Source organism: Ranitomeya imitator, chromosome 2, assembly GCF_032444005.1.
Source record: "Ranitomeya imitator isolate aRanImi1 chromosome 2, aRanImi1.pri, whole genome shotgun sequence".
NCBI classification, from domain to species: Eukaryota; Metazoa; Chordata; class Amphibia; order Anura; family Dendrobatidae; genus Ranitomeya; species Ranitomeya imitator.
The window spans coordinates 472866778-472889736 of NC_091283.1; the positions used below are offsets into that span (position 1 = coordinate 472866778).

A 22959-nucleotide genomic window follows, 5' to 3' on the forward strand; every position below is an offset into this window, starting at 1 on the left:
AAACTGAGTAACATCCCATGTGAGAGTTGTTATGGTGACTATGAGTGACTTCACCCTACTTTCCAAGAAACAACCAGAACTAAAACCAGGTTCAGACGGACTTATTTCACAGCTCAAATATAGATGGCAAAGGTTGGACTGATTGCGGGGGGGTCTTCTGACCTGAACTACCACCTCATAGACGCATGAGGCTGTAAGTTCGGGTTAAAAGACCCCTCATAATGCGACACTGCGGTCCATATACCGTGAAATACGTCCGTCTGAACTCAGCCTTAGGCCGGTTTCACCAGACCAACAGTCACAGTCCGAGTACAAACCGCAATGTCGGAACATTCTGTGGGTCTCAAGACCCAAACTCAACAGCCTCATAGGCATTGAGGATATTGAGCCAGACACAGTGACAGGCCGAACATCTTGGTCCATACTTGCATGGTGAATGGCGGACATGTGAAACCAGCCTAAGAAAAAAGGATTTCTAGCAAATCAACAGATAAAAATGACTCGAGGACTTCAGTTGATATATTGTTATGGTTCTCAAACCATCTATTATGTGCAGTTAGTGATTTCTTGTACGTTTGACAGACTATTGTTGGGGTTGACTAAGTTAAGAATAACATGGCTGCTTTTGGACAAAAACAACACCTTGTCCGACCAAGGGTTGTGTGTGGTATTACAGCTCAACGCCATTCATTTAAATGCAGTCAAGCTTCAATATCAAGCGCAACTCATGTACAGGTATGACACTGTAAAAGAAAAGCCATGTTTTTTTCTAATGCTGAACACACTTATGGGCAGCAGAAGGAAATTTCCCTGAAAGATATCCAGCATTTTCAGGAAGAGCTGCAAGATATACTGGCTAACTCGTTACAGTAGCAAAGAAAGTGATATTGGACTTGGTTACATATTTTGAAGGTCATACCTTCAGAACATAGAAACAAAATTATGACCGGAGTCCAAGTTCAGACACTAGAATAATAAATTTCACAAACATCAAGGGTTAAAGAAAAAGTTCTGCTGAGAAAGAATTTTAGGCTTCCGTCACACATCCGTAGAAAACATGTACATGAAAAACCGTCCGTATCACTAATAGCTTTCAAAAGCAGTGAAACCGAAAAAGCACAAAATTCTCATAATACAAAATACAGCTTTTATTAGACCCATTTGTTAAAAAACCTTTAAATATTACAATAAACCAAACTATCTCAGTTGTGAGGGACCCAAGAGGTTACTAATCACACTAAGCGTAGAATCTTCTTAAGGGCGTCCCCTGAAGAAGTGTGGACAAAACGCGCATCGGGGTTGAGGGATCGGGACTCTTCACACAGCCATGTAAGCATAGCATTATATAATTTTTTCTCTGGTTTTTATTAAGGCCACGGCATGCAGCAAGCCCCAATATTTATTTATGGATATATTTGAAGGTGGAACTTATGTGGCAATAGTCCGGAGCCTGGTGTGCGTTGGGCGTTAGGTTTACTACCCTCCTTATTTTGATTGACAACTTGTGTAGAGGGATTAGAAACTATGTAACTACTCAGCCCTTTTTGAATAACATGTTTATAATGCTAAGATTCTACGCTTAGTGGGATTAGTAACCTCTTGGGTCCCTCACAACTGAGATAGTTTGGTTTATTGTAATATGTAAAGGTTTTTTAAAAAATGGGTCTAATAAAAGATGTATTTTATATATTATGAGAATTTTGTGCCTTTTCGGTTTCACTGCTTTTGAAAGCTATTAGTGATACGGACGGAATTATATAGTGTTGTCAGCACATATTAACTACAGATCATTAAATTGATTATAAGTGTACAGTCTATGTCCGTTTTTACCATCAGTATACGGTCCATGTGTCCGTTTTACCATTAGTGTACAGTCCATGTGTCCGTTTTACCATTAGTGTACAGTTCATGTGTCCGTTTTTACCATCATAGTGTCTGTGTTTACCATCGCTGTGTCATCCGTGTGTCCCTTTTTACCATTAGTGTGTAGGTTTTTTACCATCAGTGTACAGTGCGTGTGTCCGTGTTTACCATCAGTGTACGGTCCGTGTTTACCTTCAGTGTGTCTGTTTTTACCATCAGTGTACGGTCCGTGTGTCCATTTTTACTAACAGCCATCAGTGTTTTTTCTGGTATGGATAAAGAAAGAAATAATAAAGCTTCTCCTATACTTTACAATGTTAAACACGGTCAGCACACGGATGGCACACAGATTGTACGTACACTGATGATGTCCATGTGCCGAACGTGTTTTTCACGAACCCATGTTGCCAGAAAAAGAACGGAAATGTCTCCGAGTTGCTCAGTCACACGGTCCTTGTAAAAACAGGCGCAAGTGCACAGCGGCATAGGTAATGGGTACGTGTAATCCATGAAAGCACCTGGAAACGTGGACATTTGCAGGAGACAGTGACAGACAATCATATGACCATATAGCAGCCATATTTTCTGGTCCACATTACGGTCACAAGTCCCGATTCGATCATGTATTCCATGACCCAAACTAAGAGCATCAAAGGAATATATGGACGGTAGGTTCGAGGCATGTTGTCAGGGCCAGGACTTGCAGCCGTCAAATAGGGAAAACACACCCGCTATACTGTGGTGTGAAGTAGCTCAAACACACAGATCGGACAGCCATGTATACGTAGGTGTAATTCACCAAGGATGGACAGGGTGCTGGGGCAATATTACAATCTCCAATTTCTCACAATGAATGAACTTAGCATGTGGCGGGTCATCTCTTACCCTGCTCAGTGCTGTTACCTGGTGAGATAAGAGGCATCAGGTATCTGACAGACGCTCATCTATTCCTAAAATAACACATTCACCCAAGCCAAACCTGCTGGTTCTAGGGTCACTGGTGGGGGACATCGCTGATGATCTGATCTATCATTGGTAACTGTACTAATGACAAACCCTCGAAGAGCTGTAATATTGCTCATCACCAAGCTTTCCTTGAAGTAGGAAATCTCTGAATATCCAGAGGGGGTAAAAAACCCAGAACTTTCACATCAATACTTCATTAGACATACAGTACCTGCACAGGACGCAACCACTGGGGACCTAATGGATGATTGCAAGCGTGTCTGTAGAGATCGGATTGGAGGACGGAGGTTCTTTTCTTATGTCTTATTATACACTATTGGCCAATATACATTGTTTTGGCTTCTTAAAGGGATGGTCTCCCTAAGTCGTCACTTCCCCACCTCTCGCGGGAGCTCGAGCGCAGTGTATACATTATAGTCAGACCCCTTCTATATTTATGCTCTAGACAGAGCAGCTGGAGAGTCAGCATCATTATTATTGCCAGCTTGCAAGAAATTGGATCAGGTCTGCAGTAATGTGTCTGTACCTATAATGCATTATGTATATATATATATATATATATATATTAATCACACATATATACATACACAGGAGACTATATCCATATGATGGCAATATATAGAATAGTACTACAATGGTACTGTCTACTCAGAGACTCCCTCCACCTTGGCATGGTAATAAGGCAAGAGCAGAAAGTAAAGGACCCTGGTTTTCATTCAAATCCATGTGAAGGGTGTAACAGCGGACATCTGCTGCTACCATATATCTGCACCCTTGTCACTTATGACCATCTGTGTTGTTACAATGAGGCGTACATGCAAACACAATACAAATTGCGCTGATGACCTGGCTACACGATCTTGTCCGGGTTCGTACTACCTACATATAATGAGGATGTAGCAGAGCTGAACGTTCCATATATACTTCAGCAAAGTTGATCAGACATTGGGGACACATAACTTAATAGTGATCTAGCCCCAGACGGTTGACAATTTGGGCTCTGCCACATCTGTCGCTGAATAAAGTTTGCTCCCACCACTGGATGGATGCTTAGATTTGCTTATTCTCATTGTTACGCCTCGTACCCTGAAAACATTTTTTCGCCGGCCATATATCACGCTTTATGATTACGCCTATAAGATTTCGCTGTGTTACCGGAATAGTCCTGGTTTGCATCTTGTGATGATACTCGCCCGATTTTCCCATTGCTTGTGACGGATGGCGCTCTGCTGGCATATTCCTGTGATTTGGGGGATAAATGACTGTGTATTCCTTCCAATGCTCATTGCACTCACCTCATTCCTGGCCACCCTGGCTCTGAGATGCCGCTTCTGCCCGGCTTGGTTTTTCTCTCTCTCTTTCACAACCCTGGTCCTTTGTGTGCTTGTTTCATGCAACAGCCTTCCACCCTCCCCCTCTTCCTCTCCTCCCCTATTATCTCTCTCACTCCATCCCCGGCCACCCTCCCCCCATTGCTTTTTCTCAATACTCCTTCTCCTCTTCTATTGGACCCTCTCAGCCTTGTCCTCCTCCCCTCCACACTGTCCCTGTCCAGTTTATCTATCCCTTCTGTCACCTTATCCTAAAAATGAGATCTTGACATGCTGGAGGCTTTCATCCCCTCTGCATGGGGACATGCATCACTTTAAATTACCGTAAACAATATGCGAGTCCTTATTAAGATTTTTTTTAATGATCTATGAAGTCATTGAGCGACATATTGGCCCCAGATTGTCGCAATGATAAAAATGCCACAAGTGAACTGTGTCATTACACATCTATTGGATCCATGATGAGAATTGGCATATCAACTCCAAGAGTTCCACTGGCCCATACGAGAAGGGTCGTCTTGGATGCAGGATTAAAAATGTTAGGCTGAGTAGGTCGCTATCTGGGGTGCGCAGTCTCTGCTCAAATGTCCAGTTTTAAACTATATGTAACAAACAAATCCAATATTTAAAAAAAAAAAAGACAGATCCAGACCAGAGGCAAAAGTTTCCACATTTAGGGCGCAGTTGGTCGGCCAGATAAATCGGACCGAGATCTGTCTGCAATGCTTAGACTGGCAGCAGATCTCCAGACCGGAGCGTGACGGTTACATAGAAATATATGCAGCTGTCATACTGTCATTCCGTTTTTTATGCTCTCCAATCGGAACAAAACAACCTAACTATATAACCATGACCCTTTATTCTGAGGTATTTAGGCCTCAACAGGTACCAGGGCTCCAAATAACACTACATCTGCACCCCTGGAGCACCATCACTGATTGGTTCTTGTTCTCCTTTTGTTAAGCCCTAAGGCTGTGGGTAGACATTGTTGTCCACTCGGAAAAAAAAAAAAAAAGCCACAAAAATCACCTCAAAAAATGCTTGGAAAACACTCCCTATTCATTTAACCCCTGATGGAATAAAAAATAAAATGCATGTCACATCTCTGAGCTGCCTCCTGATGGAAAGGTAGTGAAAAAAAGCTTAAGAATAAAAAATCCCGCACGCACGTATTCTATAGCCTGTGTTTTCACGGATACACCACGTTCCTATAATCTATGGTGCTACTCACATGAGTTTTTTTTTTTCATAGGTCGTGTGTCCGTGAAAAACTTAGAGACGTCCATTTTTTTCCCAATATCACGGATGAAAATGGAGAATACAAGTCAATGGGTCCAAAAAGAAACGCGGAAAGCACATGGATGGCATCACTGCGCCATCTGTATTTAACATGGAAAAATATAGACGCTTGGTAAATTTATTTACCGTATTCAGATTTCATCCGAAAAAAAAAAACACTTAAAAGATTTCTAAAAAGAATAAACATATGAAAAACTCTCAATCCTGCTCATTAACTTGGGAGTTTCCTCTCAATTTTCTCTCCAAAAATGCACCGAAAAGACTCACAAACCCTAAACCTCACCCAAAAAAGGAGGTTTTGGAAAAACGGGTTTCTTTAGAGCGGCAAATAACGCCATCTGCTCCTAGCCTTGTTAGCTTCTCGTGTACCAGTTACATCATCCGCTCGCTTTTATTGCTCAATTTCCATCCTGTTCTGCAATCTTCAGGCCGAAGTGCTCAGTATCTGTTTTGTAAGGGGCTTCCAACCTACAGAGCATTGGTAAATGTGCGGAAGGTGGGCACACACTGATACGTCTAAGGGGCTGAATGCTGGAAACGCTGCTCCATCTATAGAATGTGGTAGCAAACGCTGCGGTTTCCATGGAGATCAAATAGATGCTCCCATTATCCGGAGACAGTTACCATGGAGACTGAAGGCGGCGCTTTCTAGACAGGTGTATGGTCGGGAAAGGGAAAAGTGGGTGAAGGTGAAAAGGAAATAAGGGCACAAGGTGACGGGCGGCGAGGCGCACTAAGCTGAAACTACAGCAGACGTATGTAAGCTCTCATGTTACAGGCCAGGTGGAACTGCAAGTCCCAGCCACTCCTGTATATATCATGGCATCTGGTGGACGGAGCACCAGGCTTCCCCTTTACTCAGGCAGATCCTACAAACTAAATATATGGCAATAATCATGATTTATAATGGTATGATGGAAATCGCCTCTCCATATACTGACTTCCTGCCAGGCTTATTATACTCAGCAGACAAACAGAGCTGCAGTGTAGAGCATGGGGGGCAATCCAGATTTTGCTGGGTACGGCAGCACTGGTGGTGGAGCTTATGCAAACATTGCCTAAAAGTGGATTTTGTTTTACAGTTTGTGGGTAGTACTGGCAAGGGTTAAAGTGTCCTGATTTTGGTAACTATGCTGTAGGGAGTGCAGAGGTTGAAGTTTTAAACTATGTGCATACGTAGAAGGATCCTCTGCGGATTTTTCCACAGCAGATTTGATAAATCCGCATTGGAAAACCGCTGCGGTTTTTACTGCGGATTGCGGATTCTACTGTGGATTCCGCTGCGGGTTTACACCTGCAGTTTTCTATTGGAGCAGATGTAAGGGTATGTGCACACGTTGCAGATTCTCTGTGGATACGCAGCGTTTTTTGAGGTGCAGAAACGCTGCAGATCCGCAATTGATTTACAGTACAATGTAAATCAATGAGGAAAAAAAAAATGTTGTGCACCCTTTGCGGAAAATCCGCTGCGGTTTAAAAGAAGTAGCATGTCACTTCTTTTTTGTGACTCTGCAGCGTTTTTGTACCCATTCCATTATAGAAAACCGCAGGGGTAATAACCGCAGCAAATCCACAAGAAAACCGCAGCAAAAACGCACAAAAAACGCTGCGGAACCGCAGGTGCGTTTTCTGCCAGGAGAGGCAAAATCCGCACCAGAAATTCCTAAGCCTAATCCGCAATGTGTACACATAGCCTTAAACCGCTGCAGATTCCGCCCAAAGAATTGACATGCTGCAGAAAATAATCCGCTGCGTTTCCGCGCATTTTTTTCCGCAGCATGTGCACTCTGGATTCATTTCCCATAGGTTTACATTGTACTGTAAACTCATGGGAAAAAATCCGCATGGTGTGCACATAGCCTTAGGGGCCAGCAATGCCTCTGTCACATAAGACCCCATTGCCCCATTATTAGAAATGATAAAGCATAGGTGGGACGCACTATTAGAGATTGCAAGGTCAAGAGATGACACTTTCCTTCACATTATTTCCCAAAAAGTAGCTGAAATCTAGAAAACTTCTGCTGGAATAATGGCTCTCACTACACTATGTACATCATGTATTTTTAGAGCACCATTGATTCCATGCTGCTGTACATGAGAAGGGGTTACATACAAAACACACACACACATATATATATACAGTGGGGCAAAAAAGTATTTAGTCAGTCAGCAATAGTGCAAGTTCCACCACTTAAAAAGATGAGAGGCGTCTGTAATTTACATCATAGGTAGACCTCAACTATGGGAGACAAACTGAGAAAAAAAAATCCAGAAAATCACATTGTCTGTTTTTTTAGCAATTTATTTGCATATTATGGTGGAAAAGAAGTATTTGGTCAGAAACAAAATTTCATCTCAATACTTTGTAATATATCCTTTGTTGGCAATGACAGAGGTCAAACGTTTTCTGTAAGTCTTCACAAGGTTGCCACACACTGTTGTTGGTATGTTGGCCCATTCCTCCATGCAGATCTCCTCTACAGCAGTGATGTTTTTGGCTTTTCGCTTGGCAACACGGACTTTCAACTCCCTCCAAAGGTTTTCTATAGGGTTGAGATCTGGAGACTGGCTAGGCCACTCCAGGATCTTGAAATGCTTCTTACGAAGCCACTTCTTCGTTGCCCTGGCGGTGTGCTTTGGATCATTGTCATGTTGAAAGACCCAGCCACGTTTCATCTTCAATGCCCTTGCTGATGGAAGGAGGTTTGCACTCAAAATCTCACGATACATGGCCCCATTCATTCTTTCATGTACCCGGATCAGTCGTCCTGGCCCCTTTGCAGAGAAACAGCCCCAAATCATGATGTTTTCACCACCATGCTTTACAGTAGGTATGGTGTTTGATGGATGCAACTCAGTATTCTTTTTCCTCCAAACACAACAAGTTGTGTTTCTACCAAACAGTTCCAGTTTGGTTTCATCAGACCATAGGAAATTCTCCCAAAACTACTCTGGATCATCCAAATGCTCTCTAGCAAACTTCAGACGGGCCCGGACATGTACTGGCTTAAGCAGTGGGACACGTCTGGCACTGCAGGATCTGAGTCCATGGTGGCGTAGTGTGTTACTTATGGTAGGCCTTGTTACATTGGTCCCAGCTCTCTGCAGTTCATTCACTAGGTCCCCCCGCGTGGTTCTGGGATTTTTGCTCACCGTTCTTGTGATCATTCTGACCCCACGGGGTGGGATTTTGCGTGGAGCCCCAGATCGAGGGAGATTATCAGTGGTCTTGTATGTCTTCCATTTTCTAATTATTGCTCCCACTGTTGATTTCTTCACTCCAAGCTGGTTGGCTATTGCAGATTCAGTCTTCCCAGCCTGGTGCAGGGCTACAATTTTGTTTCTGGTGTCCTTTGACAGCTCTTTGGTCTTCACCATAGTGGAGTTTGGAGTCAGACTGTTTGAGGGTGTGCACAGGTGTCTTTTTATACTGATAACAAGTTTAATCAGGTGCCATTACTACAGGTAATGAGTGGAGGAAAGAGGAGACTCTTAAAGAAGAAGTTACAGGTCTGTGAGAGCCAGAAATCTTGATTGTTTGTTTCTGACCAAATACTTATTTTCCACCATAATATGCAAATAAAATGTTAAAAAAACAAACAATGTGATTTTCTGGATTTTTTTTCCTCAGTTTGTCTCCCATAGTTGAGGTCTACCTATGATGTAAATTACAGACGCCTCTCATCTTTTTAAGTGGTGGAACTTGCACTATTGCTGACTGACTAAATACTTTTTTGCCCCACTGTATATATATGCCCCACAATATATTATATATATATATATATATATACATATATATATATATATATATACACTAGCTGAAGAGCCCGGCGTTGCCTGGGCATAGTAAATATTTGTGGTTAGTTATAGCACCTCACTTCTCTTATTTTCCCATCACGCCTCTCATTTTCCCAATCACATCTTTCATTTTCCCCCTCACATCTCTCATTTTCTCCCTCACTCCTCTCATTCCCCCCTAACACTTGTCATTTCAACCTCACATCTGTCATTTTCTGATCACTCCACTATTTTTCCTCACTCATTTTGCACTCACACCTTTTCATTTTCACCTCACACCTCTCATTTTCACCTCATCACCTCAGTATATACATGTTTGTCATCTCCCTTATATATAGTATACATCTGTATGTCATCTCCTGTATATAGTATATACCTGTATGTCATCTCCCCTGTATATAGTATATACCTGCTGTGTGTCATCTCCCCTATATATAGTATATACCTGAATGTCATCTTCTTCTATATATAGTATATACCTGTATGTCATCTCCTCCTGTATATAGTATATACCTGTATGTCATCTCCTCCTGTATATATATGTACCTGTATGTCATCTCCTCCTCTATATAGTATATACATGTGTATATAGTATATATCTGTGTGTCATCTCCCCTGTATATAGTATATACCTGTGTGTCATCTCCTCCTGTATTAGACCTCGTTCACACGTTATTTGCTCAGTATTTTTACCTCAGTATTTGTAAGCTAAATTGGCAGCCTGATAAATCCCCAGCCAACAGGAAGCCCTCCCCCTGGCAGTATATATTAGCTCACACATACACATAATAGACAGGTCATGTGACTGACAGCTGCCGTATTTCCTATATGGTACATTTGTTGTAGTTTGTCTGCTTATTAATCAGATTTTTATTTTTGAAGCATAATACCAGACTTGTGTGTGTTTTAGGGCGAGTTTCGTTTGTCAAGTTGTGTGTGTTGAGTTGCGTGTGGCGACATGCATGTAGCGACTTTTGTGAGATGAGTTTTGTGTGACAGGTTAGTGTAGCAAGTTGTGTGCAGCAAGTTTTGCGCATGGCGAGTTTTGCGCGTGGCGAGTTTTAGGTGTGGTGCCTTTTGAGTATGTGCAAGTTTTGTGTGAGGCAACTTTTGCATGTGTTGCAACTTTTGTGCATGTGGCAATTTTTCCGCGTGTGCAAGTTTTGCGTGTGGCGAGTTTTCCATGAGGTGAGTTTTGCACTTGTGGCGAGTTCTGCACGTGGCGAGTTTTGAGCGGCGACTTTTGTGTTTCGACTTTTATGTGGCGAGGTTGGTGTATTTGTGGTGAAATGTGTGCTAAGGGTAATATGTGTTCAAGCACGTGGTAGTGTGTGGCGAATTTTGTGTGTGTGTTCATATCCCCGTGTGTGGTGAGTATCCCATGTCGGGGCCCCACCTTAGCAACTGTACGGTATATACTCTTTGGCGCCATTGCTCTCATTCTTTAAGTCCCCCTTGTTCACATCTGGCAGCTGTCAATTTGCCTCCTACACTTTTCCTTTCATTTTTTCCAATTATGTAGATAGGGGCAAAATTGGTGAATTGGAAAGCGCGGGGTTAAAATTTCACCTCACAACATAGCCTATGACGCTCTCGGGGTCCAGACGTGTGACTGTGCAAAATTTTGTGTCTGTAGCTGCGACGCCTCCAACACTTTTCCTTTCACTTTTTCCCCATTATGTAGATAGGGGCAAAATTGTTTGGTGAATTGGAAAGCACGGGGTTAAAATTTCACCTCACAACATAGCCTATGACGCTCTCAGGGTCCAGACGTGTGACTGTGCAAAATTTTGTGGCTGTAGCTGCGACGGTGCAGATGCTAATCCCGGACATACACACACACATTCAGCTTTATATATTAGATATATATAGTGAGGCAGTGACCCTGTTACAGCTAGGGGGTGCTGTATGTGCTCTCCAGAATGTGCATGGAAGCCTAGTGAGGCCATGAGGGCGTACTGCAGACACAGGTGTGGCTGTAATTAGAATGGTGAAGCAGTGACTGATTCAAAAGCCCTGTAGTACTGGGGGAGGTTTGTCAGTGTGTTCTTGGAAGCAGACAGGGCAGTTGTCTGCAGAGCTCTCTCTGTGTGGAGCAGCACAGAGGCTAAAGGAACCAGAGAGACTGACACCCTGCGTCTTGGGCTGTCTTATGTGTACTCGGCTGCACTCCAGAGGATAAAGAGTGCAGTGCGCTGAGTGAGTACAGAGACTTGTTACCGGCGCGCGGTCACCCAGGGAAACTGGACAGAGGGAAGTTCGGCCTGTGTATTGACTGCATCATATAGCCATGCATTATTAATGGACTGTATGAAGAAGCTGAATACTATATTGAATGTGTGAAGTAACACAATAAAAGAACGTTTTGTTGGAACTTGCTTGGGTCACTGCCGTTTCACTGTGTATGGTCCTACCGATGCATCACATATGGTGGAGAATGCGGGCAATGTGAACTGAGGCATATCTAGAGCGTGCTGCATGTCAGTGATTAAGCCTGCAAGGCTACAGTTTGAGCCAGCTGCAAAAATGGAGGAACTTTTGGAGCAGGTTGTGCTCAGTCAACAAAGGCTTCAACAAGAGACGCTGCAGTTTCAACATTCCCAGCAAGAGATTTTGCAGCAGCGGCAGCAGGAGACAATGGAGAAGGAGCTAGCAGAGCTTCAACGATATAAAGTGGAGACCTCTAATGTGAGGGGTGAACAGCAGAGGCCTGAAGAGACTCCAAAGGTAAGGGTCGATCATTGGGTGTACCAGTGGTCCTATGTAGAGACTCGGTCTGCCAGGTCTCAAGCAAGTGACTTGTTGTAATTGGTGGAGGAATGGCTCAAGCCTGAGTTCTGTTCTCCGTATGAGAAGATGGAGAGAATCGTGGCTGATCGGATGGTGAGGGCTCTGCCGGCCGCCATGCAGCTTTGGGTCGGGCTGAGCGACCTAGGCCACCTGGAGAATAGAATTGATTGAGCAGTATAAGTCGACTCAGGACGTTGCACCAGAGTCCGGGCATGGGGCTAGTAACTGTTCGGTAACATCTAAGCCCATGGACTGTGGGAACACTGGTCAGGAGTCTATGTGTGTCCGGCCTGTCTGTATCACCACTAGGGTCACAGCTGGCAGCGAACCAGAATTGTGCCAGGTACTTGTGAATGGGTGCCGAACAGAGGCTCTCCTGGAAATGGGGAGTAAAGTGACTCTGGTCCATCGTTCCCTTGTTGCTGGGGACAATACCAACGGACAGAAAGTGGAGGTGATGGGTATCCATGGGGAAATCCGGGAGTACCCGACCATGGAGGTCAATGTTTCTACACCATGTGGAGACATTAGACGTGTGGTGGGAGTGGCAAAGACCCTTCCCTATGGGACTGTGTTGGGAAGAGATTTTCCCCTGTTTTGGTCCCTGTGGGAGACCAGGGTAAACCCTCTCATGGAAAAAATTACACCGGGTGCAGAACCCAAAGATATTGAAATACCTGCCATAGGGGTCGCCAACCTAGGGACAGAGTGTAATCCCGATAGGCTCCCCCTAGAGGTAGCGGCAGGAGAAGCTAAAGATGTTGTTTCGGGCATAGAACCCAAAGATCATAAGATGTATGCCACAGGGGTCGCAAATTTAGGATTAGAGTGTAATCCCGATAGGCTCCCTCTAGAGGTTGTGGCAGTAGAGGTTGTGGGGACCCCATTGAACCCTGAGCTGGAGGTGTTCCCTGGTAAGGTTGGGACAGCTCAGATCCAGGGTCCCACACGGAGATGCAGATATAAAAGACGCAGGTATGAGAAGAGCAGAGAGTGTACGAACGCAGAGGCAACTGAGGACGTGCGCACGAGGAACCCTCTGGCACCGGTCAAGGAAGGGGCCGGGGCTTGGTAAATTAGATGGAGCGCTCGCTAGACAGCATTGTCGGGAGGCTCCGGTTCGGGTGCGGCGTAGTACAGATATATGCTCGGAGTTGCCAGCGCGGTCCGTGGCGTTTCAGCGTGATATAGTCACTGAGGCACGGGTAAGGGTACAGAGGAAGCTGTACCAGGGGCCCGAAAGCAGATACTTAGGTGACAGGATGACCCGTGGGGTTAGTGAACCTGAAGCAAATAAAGTAAAGACCACCCAAAACTGGCCCAAATCTGCGGTTAATCAGAAAAGAGGGTTTGGCTTCTGCAATGGAGATCAGGGTGGGTGGTCCCGTAATGAAATATGGAGGAGAAACGCAAAGGGGAGGGATGCGTACATTGAGCGATGGTTCTGGTCCCTACTTTGGTTTCTTAATGTAGTGAGCGGGGATGTCAGGGGGGCATACCGATGCCCTGTCTTTAGCCCTTACGGGGTAACAAATGTTCAACCCCACAGGTATGAACAGGGGGGGAGGATATGTGAGGCAGTGACCCCTGTTACAGCTAGGGGGCGCTGTATGTGCTCTGCAGAATGTGCATGGAAGCGTAGTGAGGCCATGAGGGCGTACTGCAGACACAGGTGTGGCTGTAATTAGAATGGTGAAGCAGTGACTGATTCAAAAGCCCTGTAGTACTGGGGGAGGTTTGTCAGTGTGTTCTTGGAAGCAGACTGGGCAGTTGTCTGCAGAGCTCTCTCTGTGTGGAGCAGCACAGAGGCTAAAGGAACCAGAGAGACTGACACCCTGCGTCTTGGGCTGTCTTATGTGTACCCAGCTGCACTCCAGAGGATAAAGAGTGCAGTGCGCTGAGTGAGTACAGAGACTTGTTACCGGCGTGCGGTAACCCAGGGAAACTGGACAGAGGGAAGTTTGGCCTGTGTATTGACTGCGTCATATAGCCATGCATTATTAATGGACCGTATGAAGAAGCTGAATACTATATTGACTGTGTGAAGTAACACAATAAAAGAACGTTTTGTTTGAACTTGCTTGGGTCACTGCCATTTCACTGTGTATGGTCCTACCGCTGCATCACTATATATATATATATATATATATTACAACCTAACAATGACAAGACTGGTACAGAGGGGAGAGGACCCTGACCTTGGGGGTTTACACTCTACAGGATAATGGGGAAGAGGCAGTAGGTTGGGGGTTGTAGCAACGCGGATGATGGTGGTGGTGAGGAGGCAGTGGGGCCATTGCAGGCTGTAAGCTGTTTTGAAGAGATTTTTTTTCAGTTTCGACTGTGGTGGATAATCGGACATGTTGGGGCACAAAACTACAAAGGATGGGGGATACTCAGGAGAAGTCTTGAAGGCAATTGGGTGGAGAACATACAAGTGCAGAGGAGAAAAGGAGGTCCGAAGATTACGTGTGGGAAGATATCGGGTGTTCGTATGGATATATACGGAGGAGACAGATTACTGACAGCTTTGCAGGTCAATGTTAGTAGTTTGAATTGGATACGTCGGGGATTTGTGAGGTAATTAAATGATTTGCAGCGGGAAGAAGTGGAGGAGTAGCGAGGAGAGAGGTGGATTAGTCGGCAGCAGAGTGAGGCCGGTTTCACACATCAGTGGCTCCGGTACGTGAGGTGACAGTTTCCTCAGTACCGGAGACACTGACTCACATAGACACATTGTAATCAATGTGTCACTGCACATGTCAGCGTGTTTTCACGGACCGTGTGTCCGTGTGCAAAACACGGAGACATGTCAGTGTTCATGGGAGCGCACGGATTACACGGACCCATTAAAGTCAATGGGTCCGTGTAAAACACGTACCGCACACGGACGCTGTCCGTGTGCAGTCCGTGTGCCGTGCAGGAGACAGCACTACTGTAAGCGCTCCCCCGTAGCGTCCTGTCCTCGCCACACCTTCTCCTGTATGAGCGGTCACGTGGGGCCGCCGATTACAGTCATGAATATGAGGCTCCACCTCCCATAGGGGTGGAGCCGCATATTCATTACTATAATAAGCGGTCACGTGGTGCGGCGAGGACAGGACGCTACGAGGGAGTCGGGTGAGTATTTTATTAACAGCGGGGGAAAGGCGCACAGGGGGTGGGAGGGGGCTGGGGACAGGGATCTTTATTTTAAACATGAGGAGGAAAAAAAAAAGGATTTTTCATATCTTCTAGCCAGCGAACGCTGCTGGAAAGAAGATATTAATGGCGGCTTCAGCACCAGATGCAGGGGACAGCGCTTACTTGAAGCTCTGTCTCCTGCATGCTCTGTGTGGTACCCAGTTGGCACACGGGCGGCACACGGCTGCTGCACGTGTGCCACACTGATGTTCACGGAAATCACACGGACACGGATAATTCCGGTACCGATTTTTCTGGTACCGGAATTATCTGGACGTGTGAGACTGGCCTTAAGGACGGATTGGAGAGGTACAAGAGTGCTAGCAGGGAGGACACAGAATATTGCAGTAGTCGAGATAGGAGATGATGAGGGCACGGACTAGCATAGCATTTCAGTAGATTCTGGGTTGAGGAAAGGACAGATATTATTTTTCAGTTAGAGGTGACAGGAGGTGTCAAGAGCTTGGATGGAAGGTTTGAAGGACAAAGAAGAATCTAGGGTTTCTCTGAGGCAGTGGACTTCCGGTATTCCGGAAAGCGTGATATCATTAATTGTGATAGATAGATAGATCGGATAGGGAAGTAGGTGAGATGGAGGAAAGATGATGCGTTCCGAATCTTGGATGCAATCTCAGCATGCTGTGATTGTTTTTCGAATGCCAAATCGGCATGAATAAATCGCAGTGCTAGCTGCCCCATCGGTTAACTTAGGGCTGAGTGCAATCTGATTTTTTACTTACTGTAACTTACTCCAAGAAGTAACATAAATTAGAGAACCAATGTACAAGACTCATAGTTGGAGCATTTATAATAGTTTCTGAGCGGAGTGCAGAATATGTCACAGTTTACACCAGAGTATGAAATGCCAGTCTTTCATACTGTAAATTGCCGGTAAATCCCACCATAGAGTATAACAAGGACCACAACATGGAGTCTAAGCACAGATGGCATACAATGAAGACTATGCACGGTTTCCTTTTCCGTAACTATTTCTATGTGTAAGGCCTCATATATGCAGTCATTTCTCACATACGTGTTCTATCCGTGATTTTCACACCTAGAACACAAACCCATTATAGTCTAAGGGCATGTTCACATGTTTATTATTTTGCGTGGACCAGAGACATGTCCATTTTTTATCCAATTTGCAAATGAAAATTGCCTATTGAAGGAAATGAGTCTGTTGACAAAAAACAATAACGAATAACATTTGATAGCCATATGTTGTTTGAACGCTGTCTGTTTTTTTTCCACTGAGTAGAGGAAACTTGGGAATTTACTTTACGTATGAAAAAACAGGATGCCATAAAGATGACAAAAAGGAAACCAGGACCAAAAATATATATGAAAATTGGATGCAGTACACTGATGGAAAATGGAATGTCTTCTCTCATACACAATAAAAAGTGGAGGGCTAAATGCGGCCTAATACCGAATCCATACAGTGGCTTGCGAAAGTATTCTCACCCTTGGCATTTTTTTCGTGTTTTGCTACTTAACAACCTAGAATTTTTTTTTTTTTTTTTTTTTTTAGGGTATGCATCAGTTCATGTAAAGAACATGCCTACAACTGTGAACATTTGGTTGTTTTATTGTGACGCAAACAACAAATAAGGCAAAATAACTCTAAACTTCAAAGTGCATAACTTTTCACCCACTAAAGTCAGGACTTGTAGAGCCTCCTTTTGTGGCATTTACATCTGCAAGTTGCTTTGGATAAGTCTCTATGAGCTTTCCACATCTTGCCACTGGGGTTTTTGCCCATTCCTCAAGGCAAAACTGCTCCAGCTCCTTCAAGTTAGATGGTTTCCTCTGGTGAACAGCAATCTTCAAATCTGACCACAGATTCTCAATTGAATTGAGGCCTGGACTTTTACTAGTCCACTCCAAATCATTTACACATTTCCCCTTAAACCACTTGAATGTTGCTTTAGCAGTGTGCTTTGGGTCATTGTCTTGTTGGAAGGTGAACCTCCGTCCCAGTCTCAAATAACTGACAGCCTGAAACAGGTTTTGCTCAAGAATACCCCTGCATATCGCACCATCGATTTTCCCTTTGACTCAGACCATTTTCCCTGTCACCGAAAAACATACCCACAGCATGATGCTGCCAACACAACACCTTCCTCCATACATTTGGTGAATGTCCCACATGGCTTTTCGCAAACTCAAAATGAGCCTTACAAATTTTTGTGTGTAAGTAAAGGCTTTTTTTCTGCTCACTCTTCCATAAAGGCCCCTCTATGGAGTGTAAAGCTTATTGTGGTTGGATGGACAGATACTCCAGTCTCAACTTGGGAACTCTGCAGCTCCTTCAGGGTCACCTTTTGGTCTCTGTGCAGCATCCCTGTTTAATGGCCTCTCAGACTGGGAAAAGATTTTTGGTGGGCTGCCCTCTTTTGGCAGGTTTGTTGTGGTACCATGATATTTCCATTTGATGATAATGGATTTGATGGTGCTCAGGGGGATCATCAGAGATTGGGATACTTTTTTTTTTTTTTTTATAACCCAACCCTGATTTGTACTTTTCAACAACTTTCTCCCTGTACTTTCCTACTCTCCTTGGTTTTCATGGTGGTCCTTGTATTAACACCTTAATGACCAGAGTTATTTTTGGTTTTGCATTTTCATTTTTTACTCCCCCTTCTTCCCAGAGCCATAACTTTTTCATTTTTTGATCAAAATGGCCATATGAGGGCTTGCTTTTTGCGGGACAAGTTGTACTTTTGAACGACACCATTGGTTTTACGATGTTGTGTAAAAAAAACGGGTAAAAAAAAATCCAAGTGCGGTGAAATTGCAAAAAAAGTGCAATCCCACACTTGTTTTTTATTTGGCTTTTTTGCTAGGTTCTTTAAATGCTAAAACTGACCTGCCATTATGATTCTCCAGGTCATTACGAGTTAATAGACACCAAACATGTCTAGGTTATTGTTTAGCTAAGTGGTGAAAAAAATTTCCAAAGTTTGTAAAAAAAAAAAAAAAATGCCATTTTCCAAGACCTGTAATGTCTCCATTTTTCGTGATCTGGGGTTGGGTGAGGGCTTACTTTTGGCGTGGCGAGCTGTTGTTTTTATTGATAGCATTTTGGTGCACATACGTTGTTTTGATCGCCCGTTATTGCATTTTATTGCAATGTTGTAGCCACCAAAAAAAAAACGTAATTCTGGTGTTTCGATTTTCAGTCATGTGCCGGAAAAGGTGCTATGTCCGTCATTGGACGTTAAGGGGTTAAAGGTGTTGCAGCCTCTGTGGCCTTTCAGAACAGGTGTGTATATACTGACAGACCATGTGACACAGATTGCACACAGGTGGGCTTCCTTTTGCTGAGCATGTGACTTATGAAGGTAATTGCTTGCGCCAGAATTTTTTAGGGGTGAATACATATGCAAATTTTTAGTTATTTTATCTCAGAAATTTTAATGTATGCCTATATTTTTCCCATTTCACCAACTTAGACTATTTAGTGCTGATGTATCACACACAAATCAGATTATAAAAAGTTTAACACACAGGTTACAATGTAAAAAAATAGGTAAAAGGCAAAGGGGTTGAATACTTTCGCAAGCCACTGAATGTCTGTGAAACACAGACTGTGCTCAGATCGCAATATTCTGCCCGACTTGTGGCTCTCCTAACCTGAACTATATAGCAATTCTTTTGAGTATGTCAATTCGACCTAAGGAATCATTATAACTTGTTTACATGTTGTGTTTTTGATGCATTTTCTTTTCTATTCCATTTTTCATGTTGGAACATAAAGTGTTTTACAATAACAGCAAAAATAAACAAGCAGATTGTCAACTCTTTCTGGTTTTTTTATTAGAATTTTTCCTCACTGAAATAAAAATGGGTTGACAGTAAAAACGCATAAAACTAAAAAAAAAATCATAAACATTAAAAATAGCACCAAAAATGTGTATGATCTGAACTCTAATTTTCTGCCATAAGCTGCATTTTTTCAAGCAAAAAAAAAAACAACAACAAAAAAGCTACATGTGAACAAAATTAAAAGTCAGCTGGCTTGCAAATGACAATTTGTTCATCCAACTTCACTAAAAACAGTAAAACTAAAGAAATAAGCAGGAGCATGAGTTGGTATACATGCACTGGCTAACAGCATGTTCACACTGTGGTCATTTCACAGTCAAAATGCCTGCAGGTCCTGGAAGCCTTCCCACCAAAATGTACTTATTATGAGGTATATGCACAATCTATAGGTTTTTTTTTGTTGATGGGGGGGGGGGGGGAGGTTATCACTAAAAAGCCACTAATAAGACACACCCATATAACCACACAAAATTCAAGTGCTCATAATTAGGGCTCATTAAGATGTCAGTTTTTCACGGACAGAACTTGTAAGCATTATCGTCTTTGCTGCTGTTCACACGTCTGTGTATGGACTGGGCGGCCTGCACAAAAACAATTAGACACATCCAATATTGATCTGAATCAAGAATTGAACTCACCAATGCAAGTCTATGGGTCCGTGAACAAAAATCAGACCATACTTGGCTGCCATCCATGTGCTGCCCAATTACATTGCTTGTCTAGAAGAAGCTTGAGAATACGTCTCAATTGCAAAAAAAAAAAAAAAAAAAAAAAAAAACTTTTGTGGTATTTTTCTATAAGCACTACGTTTTTTTCACGTGGATTCTGCCTGGAACCTACTTGACAAAGCACAAAAAAATAAAAACAACAAAACAGCAAAGAGAATGAAGATATGCCCTGCAATGTACAAATGTCTTGGTGTGAATAGGTTTCTGCTTTTGTAACTTCTTCAAATCACTTTGAGCTTCTAAAGCCTTGAAGCAGATAAACAAAGTGACCATTCCATCCTTCACGATCTTATATATGAAATAATTAAAATTAAGGGCAGCCGACTAAAAAGCCAACAAAGAAGATGGACAAAGAGAACCTGCCATGTAAAAAAAAAGCACTATTCCCCTGCAGTTATGGGGTTAATCTGGAGGTTATTAGCATTTTGAACCTGCCTGCCGCCTGCACTGAGAGCCCCGCTGCAAGAAGGAAATGAACCTTATTCCTCCCGGCAGCGTTCGGCTTTCAGTCATAGGGGTGACGCCGGCGCGGGTTCTGTCACCACTCTGTGTACAGAGAGGGGAGGCTGCAACAGAGACCCCAGTGCTGACTGACAGACGGCTCTGTATTAGGGCCGCCTGTCAGTGCCAGTTACGTGGTTACAGCCACCGCCCACTGTATACTGGGTGGTGACTGAACCCGCGCCAGCGCCACCCCTATGACTGAAAGCCCGAACGCTGCAGGAAGAATTAAAGTTAATTTCCTCCCAACAGTGGGGCTCTCAGTGCGGGTGCAGATGAGACTCAGAACGCTATTAACCTGCAGAATAACCCAACATCTGCACATTAATAGCGTTTTTTACATGACAGGTTCCCTTTCTGGGATAAATACAGCCAGCATTTTCCCGAAGCATTTTCTGCTTCCAAAACTAGGAGGGTACACGGTCATCTGTAAGAAGTCATGTACACTTATCCTAAAGCTGACACACTGACCAAACACTGATGGTGTCTCCGTGGTGTTGGATGTTTTGATCTCCCTGAGGTCATTCATCCTTATGTTTATAGTCCTTTTACTAGGAACTGCTCCTAATAGCCAGTTTCCTACTCCACACTGATGAGGGGCAAATACCCCGAAACAGCTGTCTGTGGATGGATACCATGTTTTGGCATAGGTGGTTTTCCTTTTTGGATGCTGCCCTTCCCGTGGTTGTTCCTTCCTGGTTAAAGACCTGGCTATTTATTGCTTGCGTTGAGAAACACGTGATGGTGTCTCCGCGGCTTTTCTACTAGTATTGGTAATGAGTGGCATGACACAAGGAATGCGACACTTGTAGCCCATGTCCTAGACACGTCTATGTGTGGTGGCTCTTGAAGCAATGACTCCAGCAGCAATCCACTCCTTGTGAATCTCCCCCAAATTTTTGAATGGTCGTTTCTTAACAATCCTTTCAAGGTTGCGGCTATCCCGGTTGCTTGTGCACCTTTTTCTACCACACTTTTTCCTTCTACTCAACTGTACATTAATATACTTGGATACAGCACTCTGTGAACAGCCAGCATCTTTAGCAGTGACCTTTTGTGACTTACCCTCCTTGTGGAGTGTGTCAATGACTGCCTTCTGGACATCTGTCACGTTAGCAGTCTTCCCCATGATTGTGGAACCTACTGGAACAGACTGATGGACCTTTTTAAACACCACTTAGGAAGCCTTTGCATGTGTTTTGTTAATTATTCTAAGTTACTGAGATAATAACTTTTGGTTTACATTGGCTGTAAGCCATAATCATCAACATTAACAGACACAAACACTTAAAATAGATCACTCTGTTTATAATGACTCTATATAATATAGGAATTTCACTTTTTGTATTGAAGAGCTGAAATAAATTAGCTTTTTGATGATATTCTAATTTTGTGAGAAGAGTGTACGCGCTATGTGTATATATATACATACATATATATATATATATATATATATATATATATATATATACATATATATATACACACACGCAAACAGTACAGACCAAAAATTTGGACACACCTTCCCATTTAAAGATTTTTCTGTATTTTCATGACTATGAAAATTGTACATTCACACTGAAGGCATCAAAACTGTGAATTAACACATGTGGAATTATATACTTAACAAAAAAGTGTGAAACAACTGAAAGATGGTATGGCAGAAGGACCTGCCATGACGTCACGGTCATGTGACCGCGACGTCATCACAGGTCCTGTGCTCTGATACCAACCCTGGGACCGCAAGCTGCCGTGGACTACAAGGGGCCGTCGGAAAGGTGAGTATATGTTTATTTTTTATTTTTTCACCCGTGACAAACCTGGCTGGGCAATATACTACGTAGCTGGGCAATATACTACGTGACTGGCCAATATACTACGTGGCTCTGTGCCGTATACTACTTCGCTGTGCAATATACTACGTGACTGGGCAATATACTACGTCACTGGGCAATATACTACGTCACTGGGCAATATACTACGTGGCTGGGCAATATAGTACATAACTGGGCAATATACTACGTGGCTGGGCAATATACTACGTGGCTGGGCAATATACTACCTCACAGGGCAATATACTACGTAGCTGGCCAATATAGTACGTCACTGGGCAATATACTACGTCACTGGGCAATATACTACGTCACTGGGCAATATAGTACGTCACTGGGCAATATTCTACGTGGCTGGGCAATATACTATATGACTGGGCAATATACTACGTCACAGGGCAATATACTACGTAGCTGGGCAGTATAGTACGTCACTGGGCAATATTCTACGTGGCTGGGCAATATACTATATGACTGGGCAATATACTACGTTACTGGGCAATATACTACGTGACTGGGCAATATACTACGTCACTGGGCAATATACTACGTGGCTGAGCAATATACTACATAGCTGGGCAATATAGTACATAACTGGGCAATATACTACGTGGCTGGGCAATATACTACGTGGCTGGGCAATATACTACCTCACTGGGCAATATACTACGCAGCTGGCCAATATAGTACGTCACTGGGCAATATACTACGTCACTGGGCAATATACTACGTCACTGGGCAATATACTACGTAGCTGGGCAATATAGTACGTCACTGGGCAATATTCTACGTGGCTGGGCAATATACTATATTACTGGGCAATATACTACGTTACTG

The 22959-nt window shown here is 43.5% G+C and overlaps 1 protein-coding gene across 11 annotated transcripts in view; it reads right to left on the minus strand.

Moving 5' to 3' along the window:
* LIMD2 (LIM domain containing 2) overlaps positions 1-22959 on the minus strand; it is a 105764-nt gene that overhangs the window by 34488 nt on the left and 48317 nt on the right. For 6 of the 11 annotated variants that reach the window (XR_011318359.1, XM_069751282.1, XM_069751274.1 and 3 more), the window contains exon 1: positions 4125-4261. The exons of 2 other annotated variants lie outside the window; for them this stretch is intronic. The gene's annotated coding sequence lies outside the window, so the exon portion shown is untranslated. Of the gene's footprint in view, positions 1-3040; positions 3116-4124; positions 4262-22959 lie in introns of those variants that run through there. 3 more of the 11 variants (XM_069751284.1, XM_069751271.1, XM_069751277.1) reach the window with 3 other exon arrangements.